Genomic DNA, 27,391 nt, shown 5'->3' on the forward strand with positions numbered 1-27,391 from the left:
TATTATTTCATTTATAGCAAATTTAAAAAAAGGTAAAATGCATCTATAGTGTTAGAAGGCAGAATAGTGGTTAACTTAAAAGAGTAGATCTTAAAAAGAGGGGTCATCAGAGAGCCTGTTAGTGCTGGTCCTTCGTGATTTTTATTAAAAGATTCATTGGGGCTGGCGCTGTGGCACAGCGAGTGAGGCCGCCTCCTACAGTGCCAGCATCTCGTGTGGGTGCCGGTTCTAGTCCCAGCTGCTCCACTTCTGATCTCCACTCTGCTATGGCCTGGGAAAGCAGTGGAAGGCGGCCCAATTCCTTGGCCCCTGCACCTGCATGGGGGACCCAGAAGAAGCTCCTGGCTCCTGGCTTCGGATTGGCAGCGCAGCTCTGGCTGGTGCAGCCAACTGGGGAATGAACCAGCGGATGGAAGACCTCTCTCTCTCTCTTTGCCTCTCCTTCTCTCTCTGTGTAACTCTGACTTTAAAACTCTGACTTTTAAAGTCAGAGTTACAGAGAGAAAGAGAGAGAGAGATCTTCCATCTGTTGGTTCCCTCCCCAGATGGTCACAACTGCCAGCATTGGGCCAGGCCACAGCCAAGAGCCTGGAGCTCCGTCTTGGTCTCCCAGGTGGGCGGTAGGAGCCCAAGCCATCTTCCACTGCTTTCTCCAGGCACTTTAGCAGGAAGCTGAATCAGAAATGGAGCAGCTGGAACATGAACCAGCGCCCATATGGGATGCCAGCACTGCAGGTTTTCATTACCCCCTATACCACAACACTGCCCCTCTTTCATGATTTGAATATACACAGATGTGCATGAAGGTAAAATTTATCAAGTAGAATACCTAAAATTTATTTACTTTATTAAAAATAAAATACTAAATTAAAAAGTAAAAGATAGTTGCCCTGTATTGATTCCAACACCCCCAGTGGTTGCCTGAATGCAAGGATAGCACTGAATCCTATATCTACTATGTTTTTCCTATCCGTGCATATTTATGATAAAATTTAATTTATAAATTAAGCATATTAAGAGATTAAAAATAATAAAATAGAATAATTATAAGAACTTATAATTAAAGTTGTGTGATTATACTCTCTTTCTATTCCAAGAGTCAATTAATAAAAATATTAATATTTTTAGACTGTAATTGACAGGTAACTGAAACCATGAGAAGTGAAAATTTGGATAAGGAAAGATGACTGTACCCAAAACAAAACATGGTTTCGGTGTCTCCAAATTTATTCGATTGCCTGCTGAATAATCATATGTAACACATCAAAAACAAATACACACATTGTGCTACACCCAACACTTTAGACCCCAAATGCATATGTAGTTTTCCCAACTTTCCCAACCAATTCTCCAACTTTCCAGATGCCAACTCAGTGTCCTATAATTCAGTCTAATTCTAACAGTAACTATCTGGACTTAATACAGACCTCCCCCCAAGTTAAAGGCTCAGTCTTACAAGACTTATAAGTCTCCCAAGTTCAGATCCCCACTGCAAATCCGGACCACCCATACTTCTGACCAACCAGCTATAAATCGCACGTTATAATACCCCTTCCTCGTTCAGTAATTTGTAGGAACATCTCATGGAGCCGACAGAAACACATATTTACTTTTGCTGGTTTACTACAAGGGATATTACAAAGCATACAAATGCACAGCCAAATGAAGAGATCTTTGGGGTACCTCCAGAAGGGGCGAGGTTTTCATGGAGCTGGGGGGCACCCCCTTCCTATGTGCAGATGTATCCACCAACCCAGCAGTTCCCTAAACCCTGTGGTTGAGGGATTTTTATGGAAGCCTCATGACACGGGCCCAATGGATTGCGAGCTCAGTCCCCAGCCTCCTTCTCTCTAGGGGATGGGGTTGAAGGGCCTGAAAGCTTCAAGCTGCTAATCACGGCTTGGTCTTTCCAGCCCACACCCTGACGTTATCCAGGGGCTCACAAACATTCACTCAACAGAACCACGGGTGCTTTCACCTCTCAGGAAGTGGCAAGGAGCTTCAGAGCACTGCATAATACCCACGGGTCACTCCCACCACTCAGGGAAGTACCTAGGCTTTAGAAGCTCAATGTCAAGAACCAAGGGTGAAGGTCAGATAAATTCATATACTTTTTTTTTAACTATAACACAGCATCACATGTGGGAAAGAAAGTTCTCATTGGGGAAGAAAATAAATACATCATTTTAGGGACAGAGGGAAAGGGTACTAGGTTTTAAAAGGATGGGTACAAAATAATAGCCATCATTGGGGCTGGGGGTAAGGTGACAATGGGAAGAAAGAGGTGAGGGCTTACCATTTCATGTAATTTTTTATGACTGATTGATTTGAAATGCAGAGCAACAGAAAGAGAGGGAATTTATCTTCTACTGGCTGGTTCACTGCCTAAAAGGCTGCAACAGCCTGTTCTTGTCCAGGTTGAAGCCAGGAGCCAGGAATTCCTTCCTGATCTCCCACATGGGTGGGCAGGGGCCCAAGCCACTGCTTTCCTAGGTTCTTTAGCAAGGAGCTGGCTTGGTTGTGGAGTAACTAGGACTTGAAATGGCACTTTGATATGGGACGCAGGCATTCCAAGCAGTAGCTTACCCACTGTACCACAATGCCAACTCTGTGCCATTTCATGTGAAAGTTCTATTCAATACATCTCATCAATAAAGAATGATAGAGCACCAAACACAATGCAAAGTTCTAGGGCAATTTCTCAAAATGGATCAGCTGCATCAGAAACAAGTAAGCTTTTTGTCTTACAAATTTGGGCAAATGTTTGGCCTGGCAGTTAAGATGCCCACATCCTATATCAGAGTGCCTGGGTTCAATTCTGGCTCTGGTCCCACCCTGAGAGGCAGCAGGTACAGCTCAAGTGGTTGGATCCCCATCATCCATGTAGGAGACCTGGACTAAGTTCCCAGCCCCAGTTCCTGCAGGAATTGGGGGAGGAAAGCAGCCGATGAGAACTCTTTCTGTCTCTCCCTGTCTCTTTCTATCAAATAAATATATAAATAAATAAATCCATGAGTTTTATAAAAATAAAACTAAAAATACGTATCTTTTAAAAACTGCAAAATCTTGGGCCTACCCCAGATCTACTGATAGAGAAACTTATAAGGGTTGGTCCAAAAACGTCAGTTTTCACACTCCCACCCAGAGAATGCTAGGAAGCTGGCTGTGCCCTCTCTTGGTTCTGCACTGACCTCCCTGCCCTCAGAGGCCTGGGGATGGAAATGAAGCCTGGGACACATCAGAGCCCTACAACGGGGCAAGTGTACTCATGTGGAGCCTGCCACAGCAGCGTGGGGTGCATATTTGGATTCCTCCAGTTGAGGCTATGATGTAACAGAGACAACAGTCAGGGAAACTCACAGTTATGCAACAAGTTCTGGCCATTTGGGGCTGGCTGGAACAGAAGTTATGGTCTAGCTTTTTTGGATTAACACAACTGCTAGTGATCTGGCTTCCACTAAGCCGGACTTAGAGCAAGCTGGCCTCCTGGGTTGCTTATTGGAGATAAGGGGTTGATTTCCTGGCAGGTTGCTGCAAGCTGTAGGTCAAAGTTCTATCTATAAGTATGGTCTGGTCATTATCCATTTGTATTTTCAGTTTCTCAGGCATGAAGCAAAGCATAATGACAGTGGCAGAAAGGTCAGCGAGGACCAGATCATGGTATTTCACATTCAGAAAGAAAATCGAAGCTGGGAACTTCTCCTCCCAAACGATGGAGTAGATGTGCTTTTCCTATTCCTCCAGCTAAGTCACCCCAAACCCCCGGACATTATCAATAAAAATCTGAAAGGTGAAGAAGAAAAGCAGACTGAAGAGGGACCTTGGGACCCAAAACACAACACAGCAATAAGTTCTCTGGATTTTCTTATGGCCTCATGTATCCCAGACATGCTGCTGATGAACCTGGCAACCTAGAGATGCCAGTGGATACGACAGGAAAAACCCCAACAAAAGCCTCCTCTCCTGAACCAAAAGATGAGGAAAGGGGCAGAAAGACCAACTTTAAGACAATAATCACTCTAGTCCAGCCCAACAGCACAGGAAAAAAAAAAAAAAAAAACACAATTCTGGCCTCATTCCCACCCATGCCATTGAACACCGGATTCCACCCTCACCATGCTATGATAAGGTGCCACAAATGCCATATTGTGTGGTGTGCGAGAGGCCAGTGAGGAGCTGGGATTTCCATCCACATCAGGCAACAGTGAAGTCCACCCTCTACTTGGTCAGTGGAGACCACCTGCAGAGTCAGAACTCCATCTCCACCCAGGAACCATGAGGGGCGAACATGCCTTGGGTGTTAACAGAGGCCACGAGGGAGCCCCGGATGTCTACTTCCCCCTGGCTGCACAGAGGTGGCACCACGTTTCAGCTGAAGGACCCTGCCCCAACCTTGCTGCGGGAAGCTACTCCCTAGTTGTGCCACTGAGCTCTAATTTTACAGTCACCACTGGGGAGACTTGCACATGTACCTACAACGACCTCAACATAAGATTTAATCTTTTTTTAAAAGACTAAAAAGAAAGCCAGGCTGACTCCTGTGTCACAGGGAGCTATGGGTTTTAAGCAGAGTGATGGATTCGATTTGCATCATAATTAATCTTTTTGTGACAACCTCTGAACACCACGGAAATTCATCCCGGGAGAATCTGGTTTGTGCTGTAGGCTGCCTGCTCTGGAATTTGGCATCAACACAGCTCATGTCTGGCCACCCTTCACCACAAACTGTAGGAGACGTCAGGGCTGCCCAAGCACAGCTGGAAGTTTCTGGATTGCTGGGGTGATGAGCCTGCTGCCCCCGGGGGAAGTCTTAATGGAGACACACACCTAGGAAGATGATGGATGGCATTACTGACAGTGATCTTGATCTGGAGAGGCTCTTGTTGCTGACAAATACTTGTACACTTGTGAATCTCCTCTGTGAACTCTAGCAGGATCTGAAAATTCAAAAGCATAAACACAGATCAGAATGATCAGTGACCAGAGGAGCCTGTAGGACAATTTTTCTTTTCTTCTGAAGATTTATTTATTTATTTATTTGAAAGTCAGAGTTACAGAGAGAGAGGGGGGGGGGGTTCCATCAGCTGGTTCACTCCCCAATTGGCCACACGGCTGGAGCTGTGCCCATCTGAAGCCAGGAACTTCTTCCGGGTCTCCCACACAGGTGCAAGGGCCCAAGGACTTGGGCCATCTTCTGCTGCTTTCCCAGGCCATAGCAGAGAGCTGGATCAGAAGTGGAGCAGCCGGGTCTCAAACCGGCATCCATACAGGAATGCCGGCACTGCAGGCAGCGGCTTTACCCACTAAACCACACGCCGGCCCAGGACAATTTTTCAATGAGAGTTTTGAAAATAAAAACTTTAAGATGCTTCCTGTGCAATCAACTTGTTTTCACCTAGACTCATGCATTTCAAGTCCTGGACCCTGTTAGGATGGAGCTGCCCTGGCTGGGAATGGGAGGCACCATGGGGAGGGAAAAGAAGAGAGCATTTTGGAAATCAATAAAGACTTGCAAAACCTTGCAACAAAAAAGACAAATAATCTTCGACGGGAAGTATCAACGAGGAGTTCAGAACTGGAGAGAATGCTTGACCCCAAGGAAGAGGGAGGTCATCACAGACTCATGAGGCCAAAGCCAGCTTCTGGGAGAGGCGAGGGCTGTGGAGAGTCCTGAGCCAGGACCCAAACAGAGCCCAGTGTGGCAGGGAACACCTCAGGGAACACCAAATTGCTGGTTGCAACCGGAATTCTCGATTAGGGTAGGATGTGACATTGGGGAATGCACAGATCTCAGGATAAAGCTGCTATATCAACCTCAGAGCATAATTGTAAAAACTGAGAAACAAAAACCCGCTCATGTGCAGTGCTGGAAACACAGATGGCTCAGCACAGACTCAACACTCAATCCTACAGCCCTGAAAGAGCTTACCTCCGCATGGTAGAGATACACAAACAAGCACACATGTAACACCACTAACAACTGGCATTCTCTCTGGTGGTGGGTGGGTCACAACGTGTTTGTATGAAGAGTCTAGAACAACATGATGTTTTAAAATACAGATTTTTAGGAGCAGGCATTTGGCACAGCAGTGCAGTTGCCACTTGGGAGGCCCACATCCCATATGGGAGGGCCTGGCCCCAGCTTGGCTACTTCTTCACTTTTTTTTAAAGATTTATTTATTTATTTATTTATTTGAGAGGCAGAGTTACAGAAAGTGAAAGACGAGAGATTTTCAGTCCACCTGTTCACTCCCCAGGTGGCTGCAACAGCCTGTACTGGGCCAGGCTGAAGCCAGGAGCCAGGAGCTTTCTCCAGGCCTCCCATGTGGGTGCAGGGGCCCAGGCGCTTGGGTCATCTTCCACTGCTTTCCCAGACCAGTAGCAGAGAGCTGGATGGGAAGTGGAGCAGCCGAGACTCGAACTGGCACCCATACGGGATGCCAGCACTGCAGGTAGAGGCTTAACCTACTACACCACAGCACCGGCCCTACTCATTCACTTTTGATCCAGCTTCCTGCTAATGTGCACTGTGGGGGGCAGCAGATGATATCTAACTTACTTGGGTCCCTGCCAGTCATGTGAGATAACTCAACAGAGTCCCAGGCTCTGGGCTTCAGTCTGCCCCAATCCTGCCTGTTGCAGGCATCTGGGGAATGGACCAGTGGATGGAATATCTCTCTGTCTTTCAAATAAACAAATGAAGATAACTTAATAAAATTTCACTTAAAAAAGGCATATATGTGCATTCAGGTATGGTGAGGCCAACAGATCAGAGAATTCTACTGAAGAGACCTTTGTGACTCACAAACCTGTGAGCAGGAGGAGGCAGGTGCCACTGGATCCCCCCTGGGGCAGTACCAGCGCAAACCTCTTCATTGTGGTCTCCATGGTAGGAGCAACTGAGACAGGACAAGCAGACCCAGGAGAGGCTGACTCAAATGATTTCAGTGGTCTGTAGGTTCCAGGGTCATCTCTAGTTGTCTGGTAGCAAGCCCTATGGTGACTGGGACAGGTGGATAGCAGCCTTCAGTGTGACAGTCATCAGAGGAGGTGTGCAGCGGGAAGGTGAGGAGGGTCTGGCCTGGGGAATCCATGAGTCGAAGGCATGCTCACCAGTCAGCATTTGTTATCTCTAGGAACTAGCGCATGCCGGGAGGAGGAGTTTCTCCAGAATCAGCAAGGCTTCAGGCGCCACAGCATCAGAAGTACAGGGATAAAAAAAAAGTATGCTTGTCAAGTATTTATTGGGCCTGCCATTGGACCTGCGAATTCTCAGAAAATTCATAGGCTTGACCTTCACCTGGGAAAGCCCCACTCTCTGCAGAGGTGGTACACACGCAGAGATTACTTAACCATGCAAGAAGTAGTTAGTCATCTTGGTCAGCATGTGCTGCCATAACAAAATACCATGGATGGGTGCTGTAAACAACGGGAATTTATTTCTCACGGTTCTGGAGGCTGGCAAATCCAAGATCAAGATCAACAGCAAATTTCGTTCCTCCTTGAGGGTTCCCGTCCTTGGTTTGCAGATGGTGGAGAGAGAGAATTCTCTGAATTTCTCTTCTTATAAAGCCACTAATCCTATAATTCAGGCTCCACCTGCATGGTCTAATCTAATTCCAATTACCTCCCAAAGGCCTCATCTCCAAAGACCATAACATCTGGAGTTAGGGCTTCAACATACGGGGGGTTGAGGTGGGGGTAGGGGAGGAAGATGGAACCATCCCTCAGTAACACTAGAAATTCAAAAAGGTATCAATATGAATTTTGTAAATCAGTATTTCTCAAAACTGAATTGTGTATGGGCCCCTTTTAAAAAATGTTTTCTGTTCTCGACTTGAACTATATGTTATTATAATGTTACTTAAGTCTATGCAAACAGGAAGCTGAAATCCTTATACTCACATCTCTTACTATAAAATCACAAAAACTTTAAAATTACAAATAAAAAATACCAAAAAAATTAAAAATAACATTTATTTTGTGTGAGAGTTGTTAATGTTTTACATGAACTTGATTGATACTATTGGACCTAATTGTGAAAAGATGAATCCGAGTATCTCCTAGGTCACGTGTTACCAAAACGAATCTTGTGATTTTGAGAACGATGAGTCATCATTTGAGGCAGTGAGTTCTTTCTCATTATTATGGTGCTTCCTCTTAATGAATTCATTTTTAGCCAGTGATACACTATTTTGATAGACCAATTAACTTAATAGGAAGCACAAAATTATAAGAAAGATCTCCCTGGTCTCTTTACAAACCCACGCATTAGTAGTAACTGTTCAAGTTGGTCCATATTCAGAAACAAATCACAAAACCACTCTGCTCACAAGGCCAGGTCGTGGAGGTCCTCAGACTGGTGTATGGTCTTCAACTGTTTTGTTTTCCCTCCACTGTTCTCTGGTCAAGCTTCCTCAAAACCTGGGTTGTGTGGTTTGTCTGGACACCTTTGGCCTTCAGAAAGCACCTCTGAGGCACTGAGACCTTAAAATGAAACTCAAGCCGTTGCATTCAGATGATAACCTAGGCTTATTATTATTTTTAAACTGAGCATTGAAATTAAAACAGTCTCTTGGGAGCCCAGCTGTGGCATAGCAGCTTAAGCTGCCACATGCCGTGCCGGCATCCCAAATGAGCACTGGTTCAAGTCCCAGCCTCTCTGTTCTGATCCAGCTCCCTGCTAATGCATCTGGGGAAGCAGTGGAAAATGGCACAAGTGCTTGGACTCCTGCCACTCATGTGGGAGACCCAAATGCAGTTCCTTGCTTCAGCGTGGCTCAACCCTGGTTGTTGTGGCCACTTGGGGAGTGAACCGCATAAAAGATTTTCTCTCGCTCTCTCTCTCTCTCATTCTAATTCTTTCAAATAAGTAAATAAAGAAATATTGAAAAAAATAAAAAACACTCTCCTGAGACCTCAGCTGTCTTCCCAGGGCTAAATCTGTGAGTTCCCAGAAGTCCCTGGACCTCTGTGCGGAATATGGAGCATATTTTGGATGGAGTAGGGGGGAGAGTAAAAACTCCTGAGGTCCCAGAAGGCTTTGGGACAAGAATGTAATTGGAGCTGAATGAGAAGACAAGGAAGATGAAGAGCAGTCAGCGGAAGGGGAGAAAGAATCTCTCAGTCCTGGATCGGGCCATCCGTGAAGTGACCTCCGGAAACACTCTCTCCTTGTCATCCTGCCCCACTAGTTCTCTTTTAGATGCTTTTAAGGCCATTTCCAGCATTGCTTCCTTGGATGCAACTCACATGCCCCACCCTTTTTATAAGGCTCACCCCTTCTCCATTAGGTCTTAGCCAAAATAAACCTGTTTCAGAAAGGTCTTCCTTGACCCTTAATCCTACTCACATAATTTGTTTTCACCTCGACTGCTTTTTCTTTGAAGCTTCAATTGGTTTCCTATTACTACTAAACCAATTTCACCCAATGACATCCCAGCACTTAGGGTTAATAAAAGCTGTCCTTAAACCATCGCAAATCACTTAGTACTCTTTCTTCACTCTGTACTTATCTGCCACATCTAACCTTCTTGTCCTAAAGCCAATTCTTCTCCATCTTGTATCTTTACAACTCTTTTCTCTCTCTTCCAGCACACATGACTGCTACATAAAACTGAACCATTTCTTTGAGATTTTATACCTTCCAGGTAAAGCTTTGTATTCCCATCTCTTAATTTTACAGGCCACTGAGTTAGAGCAGCCTACACTTAAGAGGGGAGCGAAGGGGTGGACATTGGGACATTGCCCACATCCATACTGGAGGGCCTGGTTCAAGTTCCATTTCCTCTGCTTCTGGTCTAGCTTCCTGCCAGAGAAGCAGGAGATGATGGCTCAAGTACTTGGATCCCTGCCACCCATAGAGGAGACATGGATAGAGTTCTGGGCTCCTGGCTTCTGTTTGGCCCAGCTCCAATGGCTGCAGGCATTTGGGGAATGAACCAGCAATGGAAAATACCTCTATTACACACACACATGACACACACACACTCTCTCTCTTTCTCTCTCTCTCTCTCTCTCTCTCTAGAGTGAAGAGAGCTGTTAGTTAGAGGCATGGAGACTAGAAATCTGCTATAAACTCTGAAACTAGCTGCAAAACCTGGACAAGTCACTTGCCCGTATTTGGCTTTATATCTCTTTGTGCAAGATGAAGAAACTGATCTAAGCGATCTCTAAGACTATTAACACCCCTAAGGTTATGTTACACAGGGGCCAAAATGAACTAAAATGGGAAGAAAGTTGTTCACAAACAAGAAGGCGGGTTGCATGCAAATTGTTTTGTTTTGATTTTAGGAATCATGGCCATTCAGTAATAGTAGTGATGATGATAATAACAGCTAACATTCATGTCCTAGGCATTCTTCTAAGCAGTTTACATATATTGACTCAGTTAATCCCCATTAGGGGATAACAAAAGCACAGTCAGCAGCAAGATGCTGAACCCCTGCATTAGAGATTCCTGACAGCAGTCTTTGCCCATGAGCGTTGATCCCTTAATCAGGAGCTATCCAGCAATCCATTGACCTGCCCTAAAAGCTGTATTTGCATCAATCTCATTTAATCTTCACCACAATCTACAAGATAAGCGTTTATATATTTCTCTCCTTGGCTGACAATCAGCAACTTTTTTGAAAGTAGCTGTGACAGATTCAAGATGGTTACAGATTATGGGCTGTACCACCCACCAAAAAGAAGGACTCTCAACTCTTGACTCTGGTTTGGTACCGTGTCTTACTCAGTAAAATTAAAGGTGGTATAATTTACACAAGACCAGTCCTAAGCTAAGGCTCTGTCCAGGTGGTTTCTCCCTTTGCATTTTGGGAAACCAGCTGGCATGTGGTAAGGAGAGTATAGGTTCTCCTGCTAAAAAGATGGAGCCCATGGAGGATCCCTGAGGCTGAGGAGAGAGAGAGAGAAGGGGAACTGAGCCACCTACTCACTAAACACAGCCACACGAGAGACCAGCAAAAGAGTTTCTGGTCAACCTGCAAACTCATGGAAATAATACATTCATTTTGGGATCAACTGTGCACGAGGGTCTTCAAAATTTCATGGAGAATACATATTATGAAAAATGCATTAAATTCAAAAATGCTTTACACGGAAATAAACATCTTTTTTTTAAAGATTTATTTAGTTGAAAGAGTTACACAGAGAGAGGAGAGGCAGAGAGAGAGAGGGAGAGGTCTTCCATCCACTGGTTTACTCCCCAGTTGGCTGCAAACAGCCGGAGCTGTGCTGATCCAAAGCCAGGAGCCAGGAGCTTCTTCCTGGTCTCCCACACGGGTGCAGGGGCCCAAGGACTGGGTCATCTTCTACTGCTATCCCAGGCCACAGCAGAGAGCTGGATTGGAAGTAGAGCAGCCAGGTCTTGAATCAGCGCCCATATGGGATGCCAGCGCTTCAGGCCAGGGCATTAACCCACTGTGCTATAGCGCCGGCCCCAAAATAAACATCTTTTAATTTCATTTTCCAGGAACTTTTTGAACTCCCTTTGTATGTGAAAAATGGATGATGAACTCTTCCTCATTCCCTCTCTGATATGCAGGTGTCTTGACCCAGTGAGAATAGTAGATATCAGTGTTACTTGACATCAGTTAAGGGAGATACAGACATAGATACAACACTCAGATAAGGGATAATCTCCTAGCCTGGAATCAAATGGCACTTTCAGTGTTGCCTATGAAAGCAGACTAGAAAGACAGCAACAAAGACAAGGGTTTGCATTTGGCCTCTCAACCATCAGGATAGACCATCCCGTGACCACTCGGGCTGCCACATCAGAATCCATCACAAAGGAACTGAACCAACTGGCTTTCTTGCTCTGCTCTCAGCAGCCAGCCATCACCTCATCATTCCATTAGGGTCTCAGAAGCCCGGCTTCTTTGGTCCCACATGACTGCAGGTGGCAGACAGTGATGCCACAGTCATCCAAACACAGTGGAGAGCTGCATGGCCCAGAGTCTTCCTAAGTACTCCCACCTTCTAGAATGGCTCTCTATGCCTTGAAGCCCTGGATTCAGATCTTTTGTCTACTCTGCACCCTGTGTGTTTTCCTGACTTGCAGGTTTTTGCAACCTGTTCTAATCCTGTCTATCTGAACCTTCAGACTGAAAAAAAAAAAAAAAGTCAAGTCTGCAATTCAGGCCTGCTTAGCAGATAATCCTTTGTCAATCCTACAGCTACCCTTACCCCTTCACTTCACAATTAACCAACAAGCACCCTCTGAGTACCTACTAAGTGCACCAGAAATAAAAATGATTAGACTTGACTCCTCCCCTGCCATCAAGAGCTTCTAAATTGAAAAAATGCTGTTTTCCATTTCTTCTAAGAATATTGGATTCTACTTAAAATACTCTGGCAAATAGAAAGTTCTATTGCACAGACAGATATCCCATTTGCAGTGAATCAGAAAACCATAAAATATACCTGACACTGAAATTATACTGTGCAGAAGTCAATCATATTTTGAGAATTCATGAGACCCTTCAAGATCTTGCCAAGCCTCTGGAATCTCATTAGGAATATGTTATCATTCTGCTGGCAAAGCAGAGAAATGCCAATTAGCAGAGATTTTCAATGGATCGAAAGTCTGCTAAGCCGGCTCTCACTTGAGGGGAAAGAAAGACATTAGCAAAACAGAGAAAATGAACAAAAATTAGAAGAGAAAGCATGTAATTTTTACAAACATGAGCTTGGGTCCTTGTAGATGCCGGCCCAGATGATGTACGGGTGAAGAGTGGTTGGAGATTCCAGTGGATGGTGCATCCTCACTGAATTCTCCATTTCAGACCCAGTATCAGGGTGGGGCTGGGGACCACCCCCTTCCTTTCCTCCTTTCTGGACAAAGGTGCTGGCTGTTCAGAAATCTAGAGGAACTCTTTCTCAAATTCTAAGGCAGGGTTAGGGGGGCGGGAAAGTAACTACTGAAAGGAAATTTATTCTTCAGTGGTAGAAGTACAGAAGCCACTCCTAAAAGATGTGTAGAGATGACAGTGTGACCAGAGTCACTGTACCAAATTGTTAATGACACCCAGCTGAGTTCTAGAAATATGTCACAGAAATGTCCAAAAGCCAGAGTGAAGAAGTCATCTTCCCATAGAATTATTTAAGGACTCTAATTTGTTGAGAAAAGAATCACTGGCTCAAAACTTTGCAAGGCTGCAGTAATTAAACTCACAATTTGTAAGTCCATTTATCTGCGTAAAAGACATTCGTCACCCAGAGGGCGTGACTGCCAGATCCCTCAAGCTCAGCATTTGCAATTGTTCCCACCAGGCAGGCACCTATTTGCTCTGCATGGTGGAAACAGTTCACTTGGAAACCAAGGACTCTCCCTAAGGCCACATAGAAGGCTTCTGGTTGCAGGGAGAATGGAAGGAGGAGCCAAGATCCCATCCATCTTAATGCCTGCAACAGCAGGAAATTAAATCTTCTATGCAAAGCTCTATGGCCAGCATAAGATATGAGAAGAAATATTTAATTGTGGATATAAATGAGAAAGCTCAAAGACTTATTCTTCTCGTTCACCTTCATGTAATTTATTGAGAAATTGGCATATCATTACTCTAAAAGAGAAATGAGACCATGACAGTTTCTTTTCCTTTGCTGGTTGAGTCCAACTTTGCATTTCAGAGCAGCTCTTCAAGCCAGAGGTGAAGGCATTTACACTGCCAGGTTTACCCAGCGGTGGGGATAAAAATGATTAAGTCTGGGCACCTTGTCTGTAGTCCGAGTTAGTGATTTGCCTGTTACTTACACTGCCCATGGTGTTACTGGCAAACCTAACAGGTCCACCTGCTACTCCATTTCTCAGTTACTAAGAAAATTTTAAATAACAGCCTCTGCTTAATAAGTCCTTTGGGTTAACCCAGGGTCTTGAAAAGTCTTTTTAAGTGAAAACTTCGTCACTGGTCCCCTGACTCATCTTCAGGCAGTCTGGGGCCTGATCTCTTAGGGAAGAGGAATGATGAACAAAATCCAATACCCAGGGGCTGGCACTGTGATATAGCAGGTAAAGTCTTTGCCTGCAACACCAACATCTCAAATGGGTGCCAGTTCATGTCCCGGCTGCTCCACTTCCAATTTTGCTCCCTGCCAGTGTACCTGAGAAAAGCAGTAGAATATGGCCTAAGTGTTTGGGCCCCTGCACCCACATGGGAGACTCAGATGAAGCTCTTAGCTTCAGCCTGGCCCAGCCCTGGCCATTGTGGTCATCTGGGGAATGAACCAGCAGATGGAAGATCTCTCTCTCTCTCTCTCTCTCCCTCCCTCCCTCCATCCATCCCTCTCTCTGCAACCCTGACTTTCAAATAAATAAATAAATTTTTTATTAAAAAAATATTCCCAGCAATGTAATGGTCAGCCCTGTCCTTCTGGGTATTAGTTTAGCTGATGAATCTTAACTCTGGGCTTCAACAAACACATCCAAGTCTTCAGTCTTGCACCGTAGCTCCAATGCCCTGCGTTTGCAGCCATGCCCGGTCACTGCAGACACTCACACAAGACAACTTAGCTTGGTTGGTTGATCTTGGGGCTAAATTTTGTCCACCTCAATAAAATGTGTGTATTGAAGTTCTAGCCCCCTGCTCCCCACCCCAGCACCTCAGAAGGTGGGTTTGTTTAGAGATTCTTCAGAGAGGTAAAATGAAGTCATCAGAGTGGCCTTGGTCCTATGTTGGTCTCTACAGAAAGAGGAGATTCCTACGCAGACACCCACAGGGAGCCTTGTGAGGACACAGGAGGAGGTGACCATCTGCCATCCAAGGATGGAGGTCTCAGAAGAAACCAACGCTGTCCACACACGGATCGGGGGATCACACTGAGGTGACATTCTGGGCTGACCAGGGAGGCAGACCACCAACCCCTTCTGTGGGTCAGCACCAGCTGGGCTGCTAGATGGTGGGGTAGGGGGACCATCCTGGGAGGCAGAGCAGGACTGAGGGCCGTGACCACACTGGAACCTTTAACTGAGGCCCTCAAACCAAACGCAAAAGCTCAAGGACTGAGAAATGGAAGCCAGGTCTGGGTTTTGCTAATTGATTGTTCCAAAAACATATTACTCATCAACATGCACAATGACCTTGCTGTGAAATAATCTAACGGTGTTTTTATTTCTAATGAAACCTTGAACTAAACAGACTAGGGAGGCGATACAGGGCATTTCACCTCAAAGGCTTTCACTCGGTTCTTGGAAGCACTTTTCAGCCCAATCATGAAAAACTGGAGCCCACTCGGCACCACAAGGTGTTGTTGGGCAAACAGGCCATGAGCAGCTTTTGGTAATGAGAGCAGTTAGCCTGAAGCAGGATGATTCAGAGGACAAAGACTGCTGTTTTTGCTACTGGGGGGGGGGGGGGGGGGGGCTGTCCCATGGTGGGGGAGCAGGTGTTTACGTGCTACCCAAGGGAAAAAAGAAAAACCCAAAGGAAGACCTCCCTGAGAGGCACTTGCAGGATTGTTGACAATAATATCCGGTGATCCAGGAGTTGGGTTAGTTTTGAAGTAATTTTCTGACCCAGCTCCCTGCTAATGGCCTAGAAAAAGCAGCAGAAGATGGTCCAAGCACTTGGACCCCTGTACCCACGTGGGAGACCCAAATGAAGCTCTTGGCTCCTGATTTCAGCCTGGCTGTTAGCCATTGCAGTCATCTGGGGAGTGAACCAGCAGATAGAAGATCAATCTTGTTCTCTCTCTCTCTCCCTCCCTCCCTTTCTCTCTCCCTCTCTCCCTTTCTCTCTGTAACTCTGACTTTCAAAATAAACAAATAAGTCTTTAATTTTTACTTATTTATTTTCTTTGAAAGGCTGAGAGACAGAATGAGATCACCTATCTGCTGTCTCACTCCCCATATGCCTGCAACAGCTGGGACTGGACAAGTCAGAAGCCAGAACCCAGAACTCAATCTGAGTCTCCCACATGAGTTTTGGGAACCCAATTTTATTTTTTCTAAGATTTATTCATGTATTTGAAAGGCAGAGTTACAGACAGAGAGGGAGAAGGAGAGACAGGAAGAGACAGAGAGAGATCTTCCATCTGCTGGTTCACTCCCTAAGTGGCTGCAACAGCCAAGACTGGGCCAGGCCAAAGCCGGGAGTCTGAAAAAACTACATCCAGGTGGATCTGGGCCATCTTCTACTGCTTTCCCAGGCATATTAGCAAGGAACTGGATTGGAAGAGGAACAGCCGGGACTTGAACCATATGTGACGTCAGTGTCACAGGCAGCAGCTTAACCCACTGCACCACAATGCCAGCCCCATGCTACTCAACTACTTGAACCATCACCTGCCTCCCAGGGTGCACATTAATAAGAAGCTGGAATGTGCAGCAGAACCAGGATTCAAACCCAGGATCCCTGCTGTGGGATGTGGCCATCCCACCAAATGCCTGCCCAGTTTAGAGGTAATTTTGAACATAAAAATCAAATATTCAATCAAAAAACACCGATCAAATTTCTACCACGTGCAGAGTTCTGAGCTGAGCTACATGGAGGATTTCCATAGGGAGAACTCATCCTCGCACATTGCCACTGGGCACAGCGAGGTTGTTGGGAAACAGAGCCCTGGCTCAGCTATGTGCGGTCATGGAGAAGGGCATGGAACTCAGGCCAGGGCAGGCAGAGCACATCACACTGCTGGCCACGGAAAATGGTCAAGAAAAGGGCTAATCCACACTGGTTCAATCAAAGGCCCTCCCTGGATGTGTAGATGTAGGGGACACCCAAGCACATGTGTCCATGTATGTTCATGCTCATATATGTGCCTTTTCCCAAAGTGTTTGCCAAACTGGGAAGTTGGTAAACCTGGCACTTCTGGTAGCCATTTTCCTACCATAAAGACCTGAAAGGGAAAGGGAACAGGAGAAACAGACAGACTGAAAACACAGTCTGAGTTCCCCAATCCCACGGCTGATGTGATGTTTCTTTCTGTCTTCCTTTTTTTTTTTTTTTTTTAAAGAGGAGTGCTGTCTTGAGCTGGATTTCTCTTACTTTTATCCAGAAGAGTCCTGGGGGGCACAAGATATTTATTGAACACACAAGTTGCTTCGGAGGAAACTAAGAAAAATCAGGCATGGTTCCTGCATCAAGGACTTACAAGATCAACTCAGAGAATCCTCTTAGACTGAACAGATGTGTGGGAAGACAGACGGACAGGTGGAGTAGTAAATAGCAGGTGCTTTCAGGGTTCAGAGCAAAGAAGAATCTCTATGAGTGGTAGCTGATAGGAATGGTTTCCGGGGACAGAGAGAATGTTACAGCCCTAAGAACACACAGGGTCTGAAGACGCTGATGGAGGTGATGTTGGGAAAAGGAGAGGAAATACCTACCACCCAGTCAAGAGGAGCATGTGTGAGTCAAGGCACAAGCGGGTCTATTTGCACATCCCTCCAACACCATGTGAAGACGTTGGAAGAATCTCAGGCCACTGAGGACTCTTGGGCAGGTAGGGGAGGGATGAAAGTGGGATTTCAGGGTGAAAACTACGGCGGGAGCGTGCAGCATGCATTTGGAAGCAAGGCTGGGAAGAGGATGAGTGTCAAAGTCAAGAACATTTTGCTGAAGCCTCACTGGGATCAGGAAGACCTGAGCTGACAAGGCCCTGCACAGAGAATTCAAGAGGTTAAACTTGAGTTATTGGTTTTCACAATACCTCTTTTTTTAAAAAAAATATTTATTTGAAAGCCAGAGTTACAGAGAGGCAGAGGCAGATAAGGAGAGAGAAGTCTTCCATCCATTGGTTCACTCCCCAAATGGCCGCAATGGCTGGAGCTGGGCCAATCCAAAACCAGGAGCCAGGAGCCAGGAGCTTCTTCCAGGTCTCCCACATGGGTGCAAGGGCCCAAGGACTTGGGCCATCTTCCACTGCTTTCCCAGGCCATGGCAGAGTGCTGGATCAGAAGTGGAGCAGCCAGGACTCAAACCAGCACCCATATGGGATGCCAGCACTGCAGGCAGCAGCTTTACCCACTACACCACAGCACCAGTCTCCACAATATCTCTTAAAGATACATTTTCAGGACTCAGTGACACACAAAATCCCAAAGGACACAACAGGTGGATTTTGTTCTAGCTCCTTCCCTCCAGGGACGGAAGGAATTATGCTCAGTTAGTGGCTCTGGCTGCTGTGCCAGCAGCAAGGCCCGGTACCCATCAACTCACACAGATTCCCAATGAGTGAACATCTGTAAGCAGGAAAGGTCTAGAAATCATAGTGGATTATTTTCATTATTGTGGATTACATGCACCTTTTCTGAGAAAATAGCTGGGAATCTACCATGAAATGTGAAAAGAAAACTTAAATATTGGTTTGAAATTACCTACTGAGAATACAAATGAATAACCGTTATCAGCCAACATCCAGAGAAAATATTATTTAGATGTCACTGCAGGGCTCAAGAGCTGATTCAGAGAGAATTTCGGCTTTGAACCATTTAACAAGAAAACACTTGTTGAGGTTCATAGTGAGTTACACTCAACTACCACAGATACTTGCGGAACACAGTACAGCTGGGGCCGGCACTGGGGCCTAGCGGGTAAAGCAACTACCTACAACACCAGCATCCCAGAGGTGCACTGGTTCAAGTCCTGGCTGCTCCACTTCTGATCCAGCTCCCTGCTAGTGCACCTGGGAACACAGCAGAGGATGGCCCAAATGCTTGGGCCCCTGCCACCCACATGGGAGAGCCAGAAGAAGCTCCTGACTCCTAGTTGCAGCCTGGCCCAGCCCCGGTCATTGCAACCACTTGGAGAGTGAACCAGAGATAGAAGATTCTCGCTCTCTCTCGCTCGCTCGCTCTCTTTCTCTCAATCTGTGTGTGTGTGTGTGTGTGTGTGTGTGTGTTCCTCTCTATGTGCTACTCTCTCAAATAAATCTTTACAAAAAAAAAAAAAATACGACGACATCACAGCTTCCAAAACCCATTCATATATTGTGCCTAATTTTACCAATTCTAAAATATTTGGGTAGACAGAGCTGATGTAATAACCTCGGTGTTTAGGCAAGGACAACGTGAGGGTGTGAGAAATAGGGGAACTCACCCAGATCCTCTCAATGGGCAGTGTTGAACTCGGGCTTGGAATCTGACTCTTTTGACATTGAGTCCGGATGACTTCATGCTGCACCAACCGGACATAAAGGACATAAAGGCACGGGCCAGGATTCACTGCCTGTACCTACTGCGGGGCTAGAACATCCCCTCTACTGCACAGAGAAAGGACAAAGGAAATGTAGACGAGACCAGGTCATGCCCTGGCTCTGCCACGAGCCAGTTATGCGATCTGGGGTAAGTCATGTCCCCTCTCTGGTGTCCTCTGGAAAAAGGAGACAGTGAGTCTGCCATAGAAGAGTCAAGAGTAGCAGGACTGACAACAGGGCCCAGGTAGCTGTGCACTTCAATTCCTAGGGCAGCAGGGGCGAGACCAGCCAGGGTATCTACCTCTGCATCATGGCACTCTGCACTCCATGGGAACACCACGCCCTAAAGGAGAGTGGTCTACCAGCAGCCGTTTTCTATTTTATGAAGAATTAGAAAAAAAAAGAGGAATGAGGAACTTGCAGACTCCAAAATAGAGAAATGAGAAGATGGAAATGCTTACACTGATTTATCATTAGATAACGTATGCATATGTAAATGTCAACCCATACCCCAGAAATACGTACTGCACATTAATTAAAAAGAAAAGTAAAAAAAAACCGTAAAGGGAGTCTGGGTGTCAAGGTCAAGGGTTATAGGAATTTTGCATATTATACCAAATTGGTCCCTGAATCTCCTCTAACTTGTGCCTAACCTCTAAGGAGGATACAGCAAATCATCATCATAACAAGAGGAGGGCAGTGCGTATCAGCGTATGATACCGGACAAGTCACTTATGCCACAAGCCTCTGTTGTCTCATGGGAAAATGGGATGACCACATCACTTACTTCAGAGGATTTGCCATAAGGATTGAAATGTAGAAGTGAATACAACACTTGGCAAAATGCCGAGCACATGGTAATTTGTGACCTATATTTTATGATTTGGTGTTATTGCGGTAGCTCCCCGGCTTCGTGACATGGTGATAAAATGTGGCACCAGCTGTCCATGTCGGGAGTCCCCAGCAGGCAGCACTCAGCTCTTGCATTGGTCTAAGCAGTGTCCCTTTTTCTCATCACAGAACCTCGCTTTCCCGTGGAAATCCATGCTGGTGTCTGAACAGGACTGGCAGAACCCTCATCTGGCCACAGGGAGGCAGATAACCAGGTCTGGCCAATCAGATCCTCCCATTCCCTGGCCACAGTGATGACACCTGGAATGGGCAGCGACTCCCAGCTCAGCCCATCCAAGACCTCTCCTGAGAGCTGCCACGTGGATCCTAGGAGAGAGAGATCTCTCTTCTCCTGAGACTGGGAGCTGAAATGGCCATATGCACTTGGACCAGTTCTGGAAAAGAAGGCAGGCAGAGTCCAAGAGACAGGGAGTTCAGTCTGATGAGCCCTGGGGTGCAGCTGCGTAAGAACCTGGCTCCACTTGTTAAACTCTGCAGTTGGTGAACCACTTAACTCCCCTACTGGGCTGAAGGCAGCTGAAGTTGATTTCTGTCTCTTACACCCTGGAGTCCTACCAATTTGGCTTGCTGGCAGTGTATCTGGAGCTCAGGGCAGACCTAGCAGGCCTGAGCCCCGAGACAGAGCCACTTCTATCTGGAGCCAAGAAGGCACGTGTGGATGAAGGGCTGAGAGACAGGCAGCATCCCAGCTGTGCCTGGCAGGCTCCGTAGCACACAACACTGCAGCCAGCAAGAGATGAGGAAGAAATGGCAAAAGCTGAGTGTTATTTGAAAGTGTTATCTGCCAGGAACAAAATTAAAATGCAGTATATGGGGTTTTTTAATGGTGTTCTTCTAGAAAATGAATCCTACTTTATCATTTCTTATTTTCTTACCACTTTAGAAGAAGCCACTTGACCCATTCATGGGCTGGGATTCAGAGTTAATGAAAAAGGAAATAATAAAAGCACCTTACTTCCCCCCCCTCCCCCCGCCACTTCCATGCAAAGCCGGGCATCACATTTCCAACACTGAGCCTTTCTTACCCCTGATAAAGGGGAAACAAGGGGCCAGCACCGTGGCTCACTTGGTTAATCCTCCGCCTGCAGCGCCGGTATCCCATATGAGTGCCAGTTCTAGTCCCGGCTGCTCCTCTTCCAGTCCCACTCTCTGCTGTGGCCTCGGAGGGCAGTAGAGGATGGCCCAAGTGCTTGGGCCCCTGCACCCACGTGAGAGACCAGGAGGAAGCACCTGGTACCTGGCTCCTGGCTTCGGACTGGTGTAGCTCCAGCCGTTGTGGCCATTTGGGGGGTGAACCAACAGAAGGAAGACCTTTCTCTCTGTTTCTCTCTCTCTCACTGTCTATGACTCTACCTGTCAAATAAATAAATAAAAAATCAAAGGGAAATGAGATTTTTATTGCTAAGATTTGGAGCTCTGTCTATTGAGCCATTGTGCCCTTTCGTATCTCATTAAGAACCACACTGGCAGAGGGTGGAGAAGAGAAAGAGGAATGGGGAAAAGGCAAAAAAATGAAAGGCAAGGAAAGAAAAGGCAAGGATGAGGCTCTGGGCCCTGGAATTTGCAGCTTATTTTCTGACTTCTGAGTTTTATAAGCCGTCTTCTACCCATGCTGAAAGGAATCCCATGGCAACTTATGCTATCGTTTTTCCTCTTCTCTGGCTTCTACCCATGCTTACATGAATCTGGTAGGAGTGAGAACATGCTGAGGGTTCGCTGTGAGCAGAGAACCATGGTAAAAGCTACAAGTAGACGGCTACAGAAGGGTCCAGCTGAACTGCCAACAGAAACACAAAGCCAGCCACAAACGTGGCCTAAAATTTCCTAGTAGCCACCTTAAAACACGTTTTTTCTTAAAGTGAAATTAGTTTTAATAATGTATTTATATTTATAGAATATACCCAAAATAGTATCAGTTCAACATTGTATCAATATCTTTAAAATACTGAGACAGTTTGCATTCTTTCTTTTGCACTAAGTCTCTAAAGTCCACTATGTGTTTACATGTTCAGAAAATACTCTAGGTAACTGACCAGCCACATTTCAAGGACTCATTGCCTACATGTGGCTAGGGCTACCGTATGGGAAAGCTAATGACACAGAGTTTGGAATGAGCTATACATGGATTAGCATCTTAATCCATCACTAACGAAATCCCTCTCTGTGCCTCAGTTTCTGGAGCTGACATGACTACCTCTTACTGCCAACGTCAAGATTAAATGAAATTATCCATGTTCTTCCTCCAGCTCAGTGTCTGCCACAGTAGCACCAAGCCACAGCAGCCCAGGCTCTGCCCTATGTCATATACACAGTTAATGCTCAACACACTGTAGGAGTTACTATTTTGAATGATTAGCACTGAGGTGATGAGAGCTAAGTAATTTCAGATGTCAGGTGAGGAATCTCCCTCCAGCTCAATCTTTCAACCTATAAAATGGGAATAATGACTACATCTGCCCTAAAAATAAAAATGACCTTCCTTTTTAAGTAGCCTTGTTTTTCATGCTAGTTCAGGACACTCTGGCTTGCACTTCCAGACCACAGCAATAAAGACTAAAGTTATGGCTTTCTCTGCTTCGCAAATATGTTCTGACTCGTTCACTTCAACACTCCCCTAGGCAGAGAAACTGTTCTGGGCATTCAAATCCCCAAACTGCTCTGAGTACTGGGGTAGGATTTTTCCCCCGTTTTTAGAGGAATACTTCTCCAAACCCATTCAGCCATGCTTTTTGAATTATGAGTGAATACAAAGAGGTATGTCTTTTTTGTGTGACATCTTCTAATTCACTCTCACAGAACATAGGTGATAAATGCAAACAGGCAGCTTCTTGTTAAAATATGTGTAATGGATATATTACTGTATCTACTGTATATTTTCATTTTGGCATGCAATTGGCTCTCCTTCACTTGATGATAATAAATTGCATGATCCCAGCCATATTGTAACATTAAATAACAGGCCACAAATAAATTATTGTGATGATATTTTGTGTTTGCAACTCTTTTCCATTTGGGATCTCAAAACCCTTTCCAAACCCTTTCCAAAATTAATTAGCTTGAGCAGCACATGAGATAATCTTTAGTGAACTACTAGAAATTAAAATACCAGAATACCAAGAACCTGGTCCTATACACTCATTTCTTTAGGGGTTCCAAGACTTAAAAATCACTGGTTCTCCACAGGGTATGATCTGGTCCTCTAGGGGACATTTGGCAATGTCTAGAAATATTCATGATTGTCAAAGCTGAATGCAGAAGGAGATGCTATAGGCTGTCATGGGTAGAGACCAGAGCTGCTGCTAAACATTCTGCAGTGACGAGGTGAAACCCTCCAAGACAAAGCTGTGGGTACAAAACATCAACATTGGCCGGTGCCACGGCTCACTAGGCTAATCCTCCGCCTGTGGCGCCAGTATTTTGGGTTCTAGTCCCGGTTGCTCCTTTTCCCATCCAGCTCTCTGCTGTAGCCTGGGAAGGCAGTGGAGGATGGCCCAAGTGCTTGGGCCCTGCACCTGCATGGGAGACCAGGAGGAAGCACCTGGCTCCTAGCTTCGGATCAGCTCAGTGCGCCGGCCGCAGCAGCCATTTGAGGGGTGAACCAATGAAAGGAAGACCTTTCTCTCTGTCTCTCTCTCTCTCTCACTGTCTAACTCTGCCTGTCAAAAACAAAAAAAAAAAGTCAACATTACCAAGGTGGAGAAACCCTGATCTAAGGAAAAGTGTTACTTCTACTGGGACAGTAGGAGATTTCTTTATGTTTCCTACTTTGCTAAAAAGATATTTTCTCAATTCATGCATGAGAAAGGGAAAGATGAGGTAATTCCCAACAGAGAAGTAGCCCAATCGGACCCAGACCTCAACTCATGAACCATGAGACCAGAGTCTAAGGGAAGAACTGACGTATAATGGGATCAAGTCACTGGATAACAGTGTCCCATAGTCAACAATCAAAGAAACAGAGAGAACACTTCTGCCCCTATCCCCTTCAACAGGGAAATGCACCATTGGCGTCACACATCACCTTTTCCACACATTTATACTGCACCTGATCTCGATCATCCATCTCAAATTTGTGTCCTTGCTTATCTGAAGACCTGGCCCAGCAGTGAGAGGGGGTTGTTGCAGGACAACCCACGCCATCGCACAAGTTCTGCTGACCTCAGGATGGCAACAGCTGTAGGAGAAAGTGCTGAGCACTCTCTAAAGAGGAGTATGGAGTGGCTGGTATGGGTGTCGTGCGTACGCGTAATTCTCTCTGATTTCTTCCCTTCTGTCTCTTCATATGTGAAATATTTCTGGTAAAGTTGCTCTGAATTTCTTTCTCATGTAGTTGCAAATCACCTCTCCCACACTTTTCAACTTTCCCATCTGATTACATGGAGAAATAGATGATACATTTTTGGGGTAGACCATAAAGAAAACATAACACTCACAGGAGATTTAGATACTTGGAAAGTGGAAATCTTACTCAAATAAAAACAGAACATCTGACTTGTCAGGATTCTAAACCCCAGAGGAAAAGGAAAGCTACTTTAAAAAGTGCATTCTGTACCTATTCTGGCCAATGGAAAGAAAGCTACCAGCAAAACAAAAATGTAGTATTTTTGAGAATAGGACATTTGTCATTTTAGAACCAGAAAAGAAACTTAGGGCACAATAAAACATGTGCCCTAGAATTTTTTAATTCCAGGAAGAGAGATTTTAAAAGGAGACAGTGGCTCACCAAGCTCTCAGAAATGTATTCTGACTTTTAACTTGTAAATTACCCCAATGAAGAAGGAAGAATAAAAGCATTTGGAGAAATGAATAAATGTCTTAGAGGAACTAAGTTCTAAAAGAAGTACATACAAGACGGAAAGACCTATCGCGTGTGACTTGGTTTCTTCTATGTCACCTGCTAATAAGGATGAATGTCTTCAAGACTTTTGGGAGGAGGATTTGTCTAAGCAAGGTGGCCTTCACTGTCGCTGGTCTCTGGCTGGATCAACGAGTTTTAGTCCATGGTGTGTCTTCTTACACATGGGTCTCTGCTTTTGCTCTGACTGGCCCAGTTCCACCTCCTCACTGCCATTGGTTTGATTACGCATTGTCTTCAGGATCTTATTGGCAAAACTAAGTTTCATCTCCTGTTAACAATTCTTGGAAGAAATGCTCAGGATCTTGATCCCACTTGTTCAAAATTTCCACTGAAAGCTCAGCTGTTGACTGCAGCTGATACGAACACAACAGGTTGGGCACCCGTTAAGCAGAAAGTTTGCTCAAAATTATGTAGGCGGAATCATTGGAAATGTCTGGGATGTTGGCTGCTATCTCTGCTGTTACTCATCAGTCCTCCTCTATTAGGGAACGGGCAAGATTAAGTTTGTCCTCACAGATTGATGTGGCTGGGATGCCACTGTAAATTTCACCTTCAACGTCATCACATTGCTACCTAAAATCAGTTGTCCCTTTGTAGCCTGCTGAATTCTTCAGGGTTTTGTCTCTGTAACCTTTTCATAAAGCATCAATGATTTCACCCAAGTGTCACCATAAACTTAATGTTTGCTTGTCTTTCAATTATAACAGAATTCGTGTTGTTCCAACAGTGCTTTTCAAATTGATACCTTATCCTTCTTAGTGCCTCGACATGCTAAAATAATGTAGTATAAGCTTATTTTGGTGCCAATAAAAAAATGAAGTTCATGCACTTTTTTTTCATTATACACATTTTTCATGAACTTTTTAAAGATTCCTTATATAATTGTAAAATAAGTAATCTAAAATCACTAATACCAATTGCAACCAAAATAATATTAAAGTAATTACTAATAATACCCAGTGTAAGTACCTAATAACTCCTACTTATCACCAAGAAAGGGGAAAGACACCAACTTCAAGAACAGGCTGAGGTATGAACATCAATGGCCTACAAATACAAGGTACACATACACAGAAGGATAAGTAGATAGATACAGATGAATCTCACTATTAAGCAAGTAAATGCATTGGCAAGTAGCCATGTGAGACACCATTTCACAACCAATGAAATTGCCACAGGTTAAAATCTACTAACATCAAAAGGTTAGTAAGGGGCAGGAGTTTGGCACAGCAGTTAAGACACTATATGGGTCATCCATATCCCATAACAGTGCTTGGGTTCAAACCGTAGCTCTGCTCCCAATTCCAGTTTCCAGCTAATGTGTACCCTGGAGGCAGCAGGTAATGACTCAAGTAGTTCAATCCCTATCTTACACAAGGGAGATCCAGACTGAATTCTCTCTCTTATCTTCTACCTGGCCCCCTCCACATCAGTTACAAGTATTTGGAGGGTGAACAAGCAGATGCAAGATCTCTCTCTCTCTCAGTATCTTTCTCTCACTCTCTTTCCCCTCTTTCAAATAAATTAGGAAACTAAATTATTATTTTTAGAAAGTTGGCAAGATGAATAACCATACGCATTACTATTATATGAATAGGAAGTTGTTTATCAGCTTTGCAGGGTAATTTAGAAGCATCAAGTTAACTTGAAGACTCATATTTAAGACCAAGGCAATTTCACTTCTAATCACACAGTTCAGAGAAATTCTTTCAGTGTTCTGGAGAAAGCATGTGCAGCCATGCTTATAACAGCACAGACAGTAGAAACACCTAAATGTAGATGGATGGAAGGAGCAATACAAAAATAATTTTTAAAATGCAAATAGGCTTTGATACAGCTTTTACAGGGTAAAGAATTAAACCAACCTGAATTCATTTCATGAATAATGTTTAGCAACCAAAGAAAAAGTGAGTAAGTTGGACTTCATCAACATTAACAACTTCTGAAGAGGCAGTTGTGGTAGCGCAGGTAAAGCTACCATTTGGGACAGCCACATCTCATATTGGAGTGCCAACTGGAGTCCTAGCTACTCCTCTTTTAATCTACCTTCCTGCTAATGAGCCTAGGAGGCAACAAATGATGGCTCAAGTTCTTGAGTCCCTGCCACCCATGAAAGAGACCCAGACAGAATTCCTGGCTCCTGGTTTCGGACTGGCCCAACCCCAGATAGAAGATCTCTCCCTCACCTCTCCTTTCAAATAAACAAATGAATAAATAAATAATTTTAAAATAAAAAACTTCTGTGCTTCATAAGACACTACCAAGAGACTGAAAAGTATCATGCACAGAATAGGAGAGAATATTTGCAATTATACCTGATAAGTGTCTTGAATTTAGAATGTAAAAAAAACTTTTGCAACTTAATAATATAAAAATCATCAACACTAATAAAGTATGGACAAAGGACTTTAATAGACATCTCTCCAAAGAAAATATACAAATAGGCAATAAGCAGCTGAAAAGATTCTCAGCATCAGAATTCATTAG

At 44.9% G+C, this 27,391-nt stretch overlaps 1 long non-coding RNA gene across 8 annotated transcripts in view; it reads right to left on the reverse strand.

Moving 5' to 3' along the window:
* Positions 1–27,391, reverse strand: part of LOC127492378 (uncharacterized) — a 169,628-nt gene that overhangs the window by 55,010 nt on the left and 87,227 nt on the right. For all 8 annotated transcript variants that reach the window (XR_016214539.1, XR_016214535.1, XR_016214537.1 and 5 more), the window contains one exon: positions 4,828–4,937. This is a non-coding gene — a long non-coding RNA (uncharacterized LOC127492378). The remainder of the gene's footprint in view (positions 1–4,827; positions 4,938–27,391) is intronic.

This window comes from Oryctolagus cuniculus, chromosome 10, assembly GCF_051225735.1.
Source record: "Oryctolagus cuniculus isolate XC-2025 breed Fujian yellow rabbit chromosome 10, ASM5122573v1, whole genome shotgun sequence".
Lineage (NCBI taxonomy): Eukaryota > Metazoa > Chordata > Mammalia > Lagomorpha > Leporidae > Oryctolagus > Oryctolagus cuniculus.